Genomic DNA, 8,837 nt, shown 5'->3' with positions numbered 1-8,837 from the left:
ACTCAGGGTGTATAGCTTTTTGGTAGGATGATCAGATTAGGTTGATGTATAGGGACTAGGCGTCCTTCTTTTTGGATTGGAGTATTTTTAATTTGGAAAACTGTACTTATACTAATATTGTCAGTTTGACTTCTTAGTTGAATGGGCTCCATGTACCATTTGTTGTTGTGTAAATGTTTTGGATTTATAATTGGAGAAACTTTTCCGCTGCTTGTAAATTATAATGACTCAATTATTTATCAAAAGGCATTTTCTTTATTTATTTCCCTGTTTTAGTTTAATTAATTTTGAAAAAAAAAATATACACCCTCGCTTTGAAAAACGGGGTGTTACAATGTGGTATCAGAGCATTGGTTTAGTTTTCTTTGGGAGTTGTGGAACCTTGGTTATAGATTGTAGGTCGACCCATAAGTTAGGAGTTTTCATCTGATCATGTTTCGGTTTAGGTGACTTGAGTTGTCAAGTCCAAAATAATTATTATGTGTTGTTATAGTCGGACGTTAGTTTGGAATTAATTGAAGTAGTGTTAAGACTCTACTTGATAATGGTTTTATAGGAAACCATGCCGCCAAGAAGGGACGACGCTCCGAGAGCCAACGCTAATAGGAATGATCAAATGGCGGAGGCTATGAATAACATGGCTGCTTCTGTTGCTGCACAGACTGCTGCAAAGACTCAACGGGATCTTGAAAAGAGGGGAAGAGAGATCCGTGCTGCAGAGTCAAGAGGGTTAGAAGACTTCCGTCGTTACGATCCTCCTAAGTTTAAGGGGGATGAGAATTCAAAGAATGCGGATCAATGGATCCAAGAAGTGGAGAAGATCTTTGAAATGATAAATTGTCAGGCGGGAGTGAAGGTCAGCTATGCCACTTACATGCTGTTGGGGGATGCTGAATACTGGTGGAGGAGTGCAAGGTTATTGATGGGAGCAGCACACGAGGAGGTGAACTGGGAATCATTCAAAAGGAAGTTTTTAGACAAATACTTCCTGATGAGTACCAAGACTAAATTGGGTGATGATTTTCTGAAACTTCGCCAGGGAAGCATGACCGTGGGCGAATATGCCGCTAAGTTTGAATCGCTATCGAGGCATTTCCGGTTCTTCCGTGAAGAGATTGATGAACCATTCATGTGTCATCGTTTCCAAGACGGACTGAAGTATGAGATTCAAGACTCCGTCTTACCCTTGGGAATTCAACGTTTCCAAGCGCTTGTAGAGAAATGTAGAGAAGTGGAAGTCGTTTCGGTAAATGAGTATTAAGAATGGGGAATCTCTTAATATGACTGTTTGCTTAACGTTTTGTTTTGAAAATCATTAAGTTAAATCGGTATTAAGAACGGGGAATCTCTTAATGACTTATTTAATTAATGTTGTTTGAAAGTCGTTTAAGTTAAATGGGTATTAAAAATGGGGAATCTTTTAATATCTGCATTTGCTTAACGATTGTTGTGAATGGAGTCTGTGTATGCTCATGCATTTCATTTGGTAAATTGTGTCGACCCGTGATAGGTGACACCTTGGTAAACTGTACTGACCCGTGATAGGTGGTACATTTACGATTTACGTTTTTGGTGAATTGTGCTGACCCGTGATAGGTGGCACCTAGGTAAACAGTACTGGTCTGTGATAGGCGGTACGTTTACGATTCCCGCTTTTTCTTTTAGTAAATCGTGTTGACCCGTGATAGGTGACACCATGGTAACTGTACTGACCCGTGATAGGTGGTACATTTACGATTTACATTTTTGGTGGATTGTGCTGACCCGTGATAGGTGGCACCTAGGTAAACAGTACTGGTCTGTGATAGGCGGTACGTTTACGATTCCCGCTTTTTCTTTTAGTAAATCGTGTTGACCCGTGATAGGTGACACCATGGTAACTGTACTGACCCGTGATAGGTGGTACATTTACGATTCCCGCTTTTTCTTTTAGTAAATCGTGTTGACCCGTGATAGGTGACACCATGGTAACTGTACTGACCCGTGATAGGTGGTACATTTACGATTTCCGCTTTTTCTTTTAGTAAATCGTGTTGACCCGTGATAGGTGACACCTCGGTAAACTGTACTGACCCGTGATAGGTGGTACGTTTATGATTTACGCATTTTAGTAAATCGTGCTGACCCGTGATAGGTGGCACCTCGGTAATTGGTACTTTGGCCTGCGATAGGCGGTACAATTATGATTTACGGCCCTTCGAGGAGGGTTTTGGTTTGGAATTCCGAGTCCATGCATTTTGGCATATACGCATTGCATTAGGGTGCCTGGCACGCGAGTCATGTTTGATTTGAGTTTATGATTGAGTGATTCGAATTTTGATTTATCGTGATAACTGAGATGAAGGTGTTAAGTGCTATGTGTTGTGTATTGTGTGTGAGTATGATGGTTATCGAACCTTTGTGTGTCGTAGTAATCGCGTAGGAATTGCTAAGTGTTAGGTTGTGGACTTGATTAGGAATGACTTAGGTTAATTCATGAATTTTTGGAAAACTGATCAGGGAAATCGATTTCCCAATCGATTGGATGGAAGACAGGGGCTTGGCCAAATGAACAAAATCGATTAGCCAATCGATTTCGAAAACAATTTTCAAAGGAATCAGTTAAGAAATCGATTGCCCAATCGATTAGGCCTTAAGTCAGGGGCTCAGGAACCAATCAATCGATTTACCAATCGATTGAATTCAGCCCAGGATTCTGTTTTCATTAAGAATCCCTCACCAAATCGATTAGGAAATCGATTGGCTCGAAACCAGGGGCTCAGGAACCAATCAATCGATTTACCAATCGATTGAATTCAGCCCAGGATTCTGTTTTCATTAAAAATCTTCACCCCAATCGATTGCCCAATCGATTGGCTCAGTGAAAATCCTCATTTTTAGTTGTATGATTAATTGCTCATGAATCTATCCATGTCTTGTTTTATTATGTGTTAATTAGGAGATCGAGAACTGCATTTTACCTTCATTTTCATTGGCAATGTACTGTATGAACTTTTCGCATATTGAAAATCCTGTTAAGGTGCATGCTTAGTTAAAAAGTTGTTTTGAGCATTCAAAAACTTAATTGCTATGTGTTATCTGTTATTTTCTGGTTGGTGACCCTTTACACTATTGTGGAAATCTGGGCTTTGCCCTCAGATGAGAGTCAGGACGGCCCTACTGGTTCGTACCCTACGGACAGGGATGGAGATGGGAATGCTTGACTGCGGTTGTGTTAGGAGGATCTCACGGGGCGCGTGGAGATTACTCAGGGTGTATAGTTTTTGGTAGGATGATCAGATTAGGATGATGTATAGGGACTAGGGGTCCTTCTTTTTGGTTTGGAGTATTTTAGTTTTGGAAAACTGTACTTATACAAATATTATCAGTTTTATATCATCTTTGAATGGGTTCCATGTACCATTTGATGTTTATGTAGAAATGTTTTGGATTTGTAATTGGAGAAACTTTTCCGCTGCTTGTAAATTATAATGACTCAATTATTTATCCAAAAGCATTTCCTGATTTATTTCTTTGTTCGTTTTTAATTACTTTTAGAAAAAAAAATATACCCTCGCTTTGAAAAACGGGGTGTTACATTTGCGAATTCTCAGGATGACGTCTTAATTCAATAGAAAACGACTGAGTTCAAGATTGGGACAGATAATGTTTTGCGGTCTAATGGTAGGATTTGTGTGGCAGAAATTGCAAATATGCGGAAAACGATTTTAGAAGAGGCGCATAAGAGTAAGCTGAGTATTCATCCTGGAGCAACAAAGATGTATCAGGATTTGAGGCAGAATTATTGGTGGCCAGGAATGAAGAAACATGTGGCGGAATATGTATCCACTTGTCTAACTTGTCAGAAAGCAAAGGTGGAACATCAGCGACCTGCTGGGATGTTGCAACCTTTAGATATACCTGAATGGAAGTGGGACAGCATTTCCATGGATTTTATAACCGGATTACCAAAGACAAGGAGAAAGAATGATTCCATATGGGTGATAGTGGATCGACTAACTAAATATGCTCACTTTTTGCCGGTAAGGACCACCTATAAGGTAGATCAGCTAACGGAGATCTACATTGCTGAAATTGTGAGGTTACACGGGGTACCATCGAGCATTGTATCAGACCGTGATCCGAAGTTCACATCGCATTTTTGGGGAGCATTGCACGAAGCGTTGGGAACGAAGCTACGATTGAGCTTACCATCCGCAAACGGACGGACAGACTGAAAGGACGAATCAGTCATTGGAAGATCTGTTGAGAGCATGTGTATTAGATGATAGGGGAAGCTGGGATGATGTACTCCCGTTGATTGAGTTCACTTACAACAATAGTTTCCACGCAAGTATTGGAATGACACCATATGAAGCTTTATATGGGTGCAAGTGTCAAACGCCCTTGTGTTGGTATAAAGACAGTAAGAATATGATTGTCGGACCAGAGATGGTGCAACAGACCACAGCTAAAGTAAGGAAGATCAAGGAGAGAATGAAGACTTCACAAGATCGTCAGAAGAGTTATGCGGACAAGCGTCGCAGACTTTTGGAATTCGAACAGGGTGACCATGTATTTCTGAGAGTCACACCTACTACTGGAGTAGGTAGAGCCTTGAAATCGAAGAAGTTGACTCCGAAATTCATTGGACCATATCAGATTTCTGCACGAATTGGGCCGGTTGCTTATCGGATTGCATTACCTCTGATACTGTCCAATATTCATGATGTGTTTCATGTGTCACAGTTGAGGAAATATCTCGCAGATCCATCTCACATGATCGAACCAGACACAATCCAGCTAAAGGATAACCTGTCGTTCGAAGTACCACCCGTGAGAATTAATGACAGGAAGATTAAGCGGTTGAGGACCAAGGATGTTTCGTTGGTCAAGGTGATCTGGAACCCAATTACTGGAGATGTGACTTGGGAATTGGAGAGCAAGATGAGAGAACAACACCCAGAGTTATTTATCGATGCATAGTTTCGAGGACGAAACTAATTTTAGGGGGTAGTAATGTAAGACCCATAATTTTAAAGTACCATTTATGTATTTTTGGTGTATTTTGGATTTTGGCTCGGAGGCTTTTAAGCCAAAGTTAATAATATTTTGGAGTTTTATAATCAAAAAGATATTTTGATGCCAATTAAGATTTTTCGTCGATAAATAAATTGAATTTAACTGCAATGAATCTTTTACGAATAATTTAATGCGTTTCGGGTGAAACGGTAATTTAACAAATATCTAGATATTTTGAGATATTTGTTAAGTTATATTTATTATCTATATATGTTTGTTTGGAGGGAAAAAGAAAGGAAAACTAGAAGGAAGGAAAAGGAAAAGAAAATAGTATAAAAGGAAGGAAGGAAAAAGGAAGAAAGGAAAAAGAAAGGAAAGAAAAAGAAAGGAAAGAAAATCGTCAATTTCCATCTCCTTCCTCTCAACCGTGACCCATTTTTCCTCCTTCTCCCGTTTTCATTTTCGTCGCTTCCTTTTCTTCAAAACTAGTAACCCAAGGTTGGGTGAGAGTTAGAACAAGGATTTCGCAACTCCACTCTTTCTCTTTGATCCGAAAACGAAGAAAAAAAATATACACCCTCGCTTTGAAAAACGGGGTGTTACACACATAAAGTATCATAAATCACAATCAAGAATGAGAAGCTACAGCTCAGACATTCATGATTCAAAAAGTCTAGTTTTTAGTCAAATTTGACACATGACAGTTGGACACTTTTTCAACATTCAAATTAGTTGTCATCAACCTTCTTGAAGCCTATAAAAAGAACCTCAAGCTCAAGAAAAAAATAAGGACTTCAAGTGCTAACAAAATTCATCACTTACATACTTGAAAGCTTCCCAATCATAAACAAAATATTCGGCTATATTTTCTTCTTCAAATATCAAAATCATTCTAATGAACTCTTTTGTCAATAATCTATTCTCAAACACCAGTTGAGCATACTCAAATTCTACCAATCTCTTTAAATCATCACTTTGTAACTTAAGACTATAAGTGTTATTTATAGTTTGAGTAGTTTGTAGAAAATCTTTTTATGGTTAAAAAGTGACTTGTAAAATCCTCAATAAAGATTGATATGTGACCTAGTTGAATCCCTTTCTGGGTGGAAAGGAATTGTTGTAACAGATCAAGATTGCTTTGAACAAAGTCGGAAAAAAAAAGATAAAACACTAACACGTTACTTGAAATTAAGTTAAGGGACCACAGATGTAATTTATCCTATAAATTTTGATGAATCAAACAAAATATTATAGTAGGACAAAATAAGTGTATCTTATCCTAAAATAGAATTAATAGCAACTACCCTAAAATAATATAATACAATTTTTCACTTCGATCTGGATCCCACAAGGTTCCAAACTATTCTCTTAAAATAATAAAATACAATTTTTCATTTGGATCTGGATTCCAGTGTTGAGGTATTGGATACTCATTGTTGAGTTTCATATACACTTTATTCTGCATTTTCTTGTCATAACAGCAAACCCACTAATAAATGAATTGGACTCAACATGCCTTGGGTTAGACCCAATAAAGTATGGCCTCTAATTAGATTATCCAATTTCCTTGTTTTGTGAATAGAAGGCTATAATCAGATTGGGCTGAGCCCATTAGGCCTAAAATTAGATGCAACATTAACGAGACTCATTTTGCTTGATTCTCTCATTTCTTTGTCAGACTCGAACTCTCACCTCAGTTGCGACCAATCTGGTTGTGTCTGTTTTCTTGAACGCGAAATCGGACAGAACAAAGGCGGTGGTGGAATATGAATGTCCGAGAAGTTTTTTAGCCACAATTTCAAGTATGAAGAACAAGGAGACAAAGCTCGAATCGAATAGAACATTTGCTACATCAAGTATGGCATCACGGGCAAAAGCTCCGCCAACAGAAAAATAGATGATCAATAAGAACAATACATGAAAGATGAATAACACCATTGATGAACCTTGAGATGTGGGAACTCGTCGCCGTTGTCCTTCAGGTCCTTCAACAAATAAGCCATCAAATGTAGTTCATGTGTGGTCAATTCCCTTATATAATTACGATCTATGTTGCTTCGGATTGCAGTTTCCAACCTGACAACTAAAACGGCGACACATTGCTTGCCAGAATCGTAAAGGACCAAGAATTAGTGCCTTTGCGCATGATTTGATAGATGTTTCCACTATTTGATAGTTGTTTCTTATCTCCTTTACCACAGTTTTTTTTATTCGATTAACATTATTTCCTCCATGTCTGAAACCTTAATGCCTAACTCCTTAAACCCTCGGATTGAGTAATAAAATTTGAATTCTTCCATGTACTTTCAGATAGTGCATGTGTACTTTCAGATAGGGTTGTAAGTACAGGTAGGTACACGCGTTGAGACAAACTCTATATTTTAAGTTTTGATGAAAATAAACAAAGGTTAATTAAGAATGTTAATTATGATTCTAAATGTTATGTTAATTTAACTTGTGTTTTTGAGTGGATTTAATTAAGAGCAGAATCAAGCAAATACAAGAAAAGACAACAACAAGATCATTATGCATCATAACAGAGAATGATCTTCAGCTTCAACAAATTATCCATCACAGCAAGTTGGTCAAATCTTTTCTATCCCTGTGATAAAAAGTCTGCTATGAAAATCATTCATATCTAATAAGTACATGGCAAGGAACAAGTACGAATAATCCAGACTCAAAAAGGTTATTTGATCGCAAAGATCAAAGGACTCAAATACAGACAAAAATCATGACGATCTGCATGTTCCAAAATTCAAATGTCAAGAAAGTTTGATCAATCTGGGCATATGACAAGACAATAACAAAGGAAACCCAGAACGTTTAAAACGGAAACTCCAGAATGATTATTTAAGCTCAAGAATGTTCACTCAAAAAAACCAAGAACGTTGATCATTCTCCGTTTTTCTGCACATCAACAGTAGCCCTGTATTCTCTCTGTTTCAGTCTGCAATTTGTTCCTGATCATCTCCAACCTTCTCTAGCTACACTCAAGACAGATAATGTACCATCCCAGATCAATGAAGAATCGTCAAAGAAAGGACAGATTGGACAGCAGAAGATAAAGCTAAGGTACTTTTAAACTCTAAAGTTCAATTATTCTTATCATGTGCTTTAAGCAGTGAAGAAAGTGAAAGGGTAGATGAATGCACAACTCCAAAAGAAGTTTGGGATACATTACAAACTCACCATGAAGGAACAAGCCATGTCAAAGAAACAAGGATATACATTGGTATAAGGAAATTCGAATTGTTCGAAATGCAAGAAGGAGAAACCATTGATGAAATGTTCTCAAGATTCACCATAATAGTAAATGAAATGCGCTCTCTTGGCAAAGCTTACACTGTGCAAGAAAGAGTAAGAAAAATCATGAGGTGCCTTCCAATCATTTGGAGACCAATGGTGACAGCTATAAGCCAAGCCAAGAACCTTGAATCGCTGCCTCTGGAAGAACTAATTGGAACTCTAAGAGCTCATGAGGTAGTATTGCAAGAAGACAAACCAGTCAAGAAAGGAAAGGCAATAGCACTGAAAGTCTCTCAAGATAAAATCACAGTACCAGGTGAAGAGGAATCAGAAGAAAATGAACAACGAGATGTTGATGAAATCGCGCTTCTTACTAGAAGAATACAAAGAATGATGAGAAGAAGAGATCAAATCAAAAAGGGATTTCAAAACAGAAATCCTAAAACAGAGATTGACAAGAGTCAAGTCACATGTTTTGGATGCAACAAATTGGGACATTACAAAGCAGAATGTCCATCAAACAAAAATCCACCAAAACGATTTCCCTTCAAAAAGAAATCAATGATGGCAACATGGGATGATTCAGA

Source organism: Cicer arietinum, chromosome 1 (assembly GCF_000331145.2).
Source record: "Cicer arietinum cultivar CDC Frontier isolate Library 1 chromosome 1, Cicar.CDCFrontier_v2.0, whole genome shotgun sequence".
NCBI lineage: Eukaryota > Viridiplantae > Streptophyta > Magnoliopsida > Fabales > Fabaceae > Cicer > Cicer arietinum.
This window is presented reverse-complemented; position numbering follows the sequence as displayed.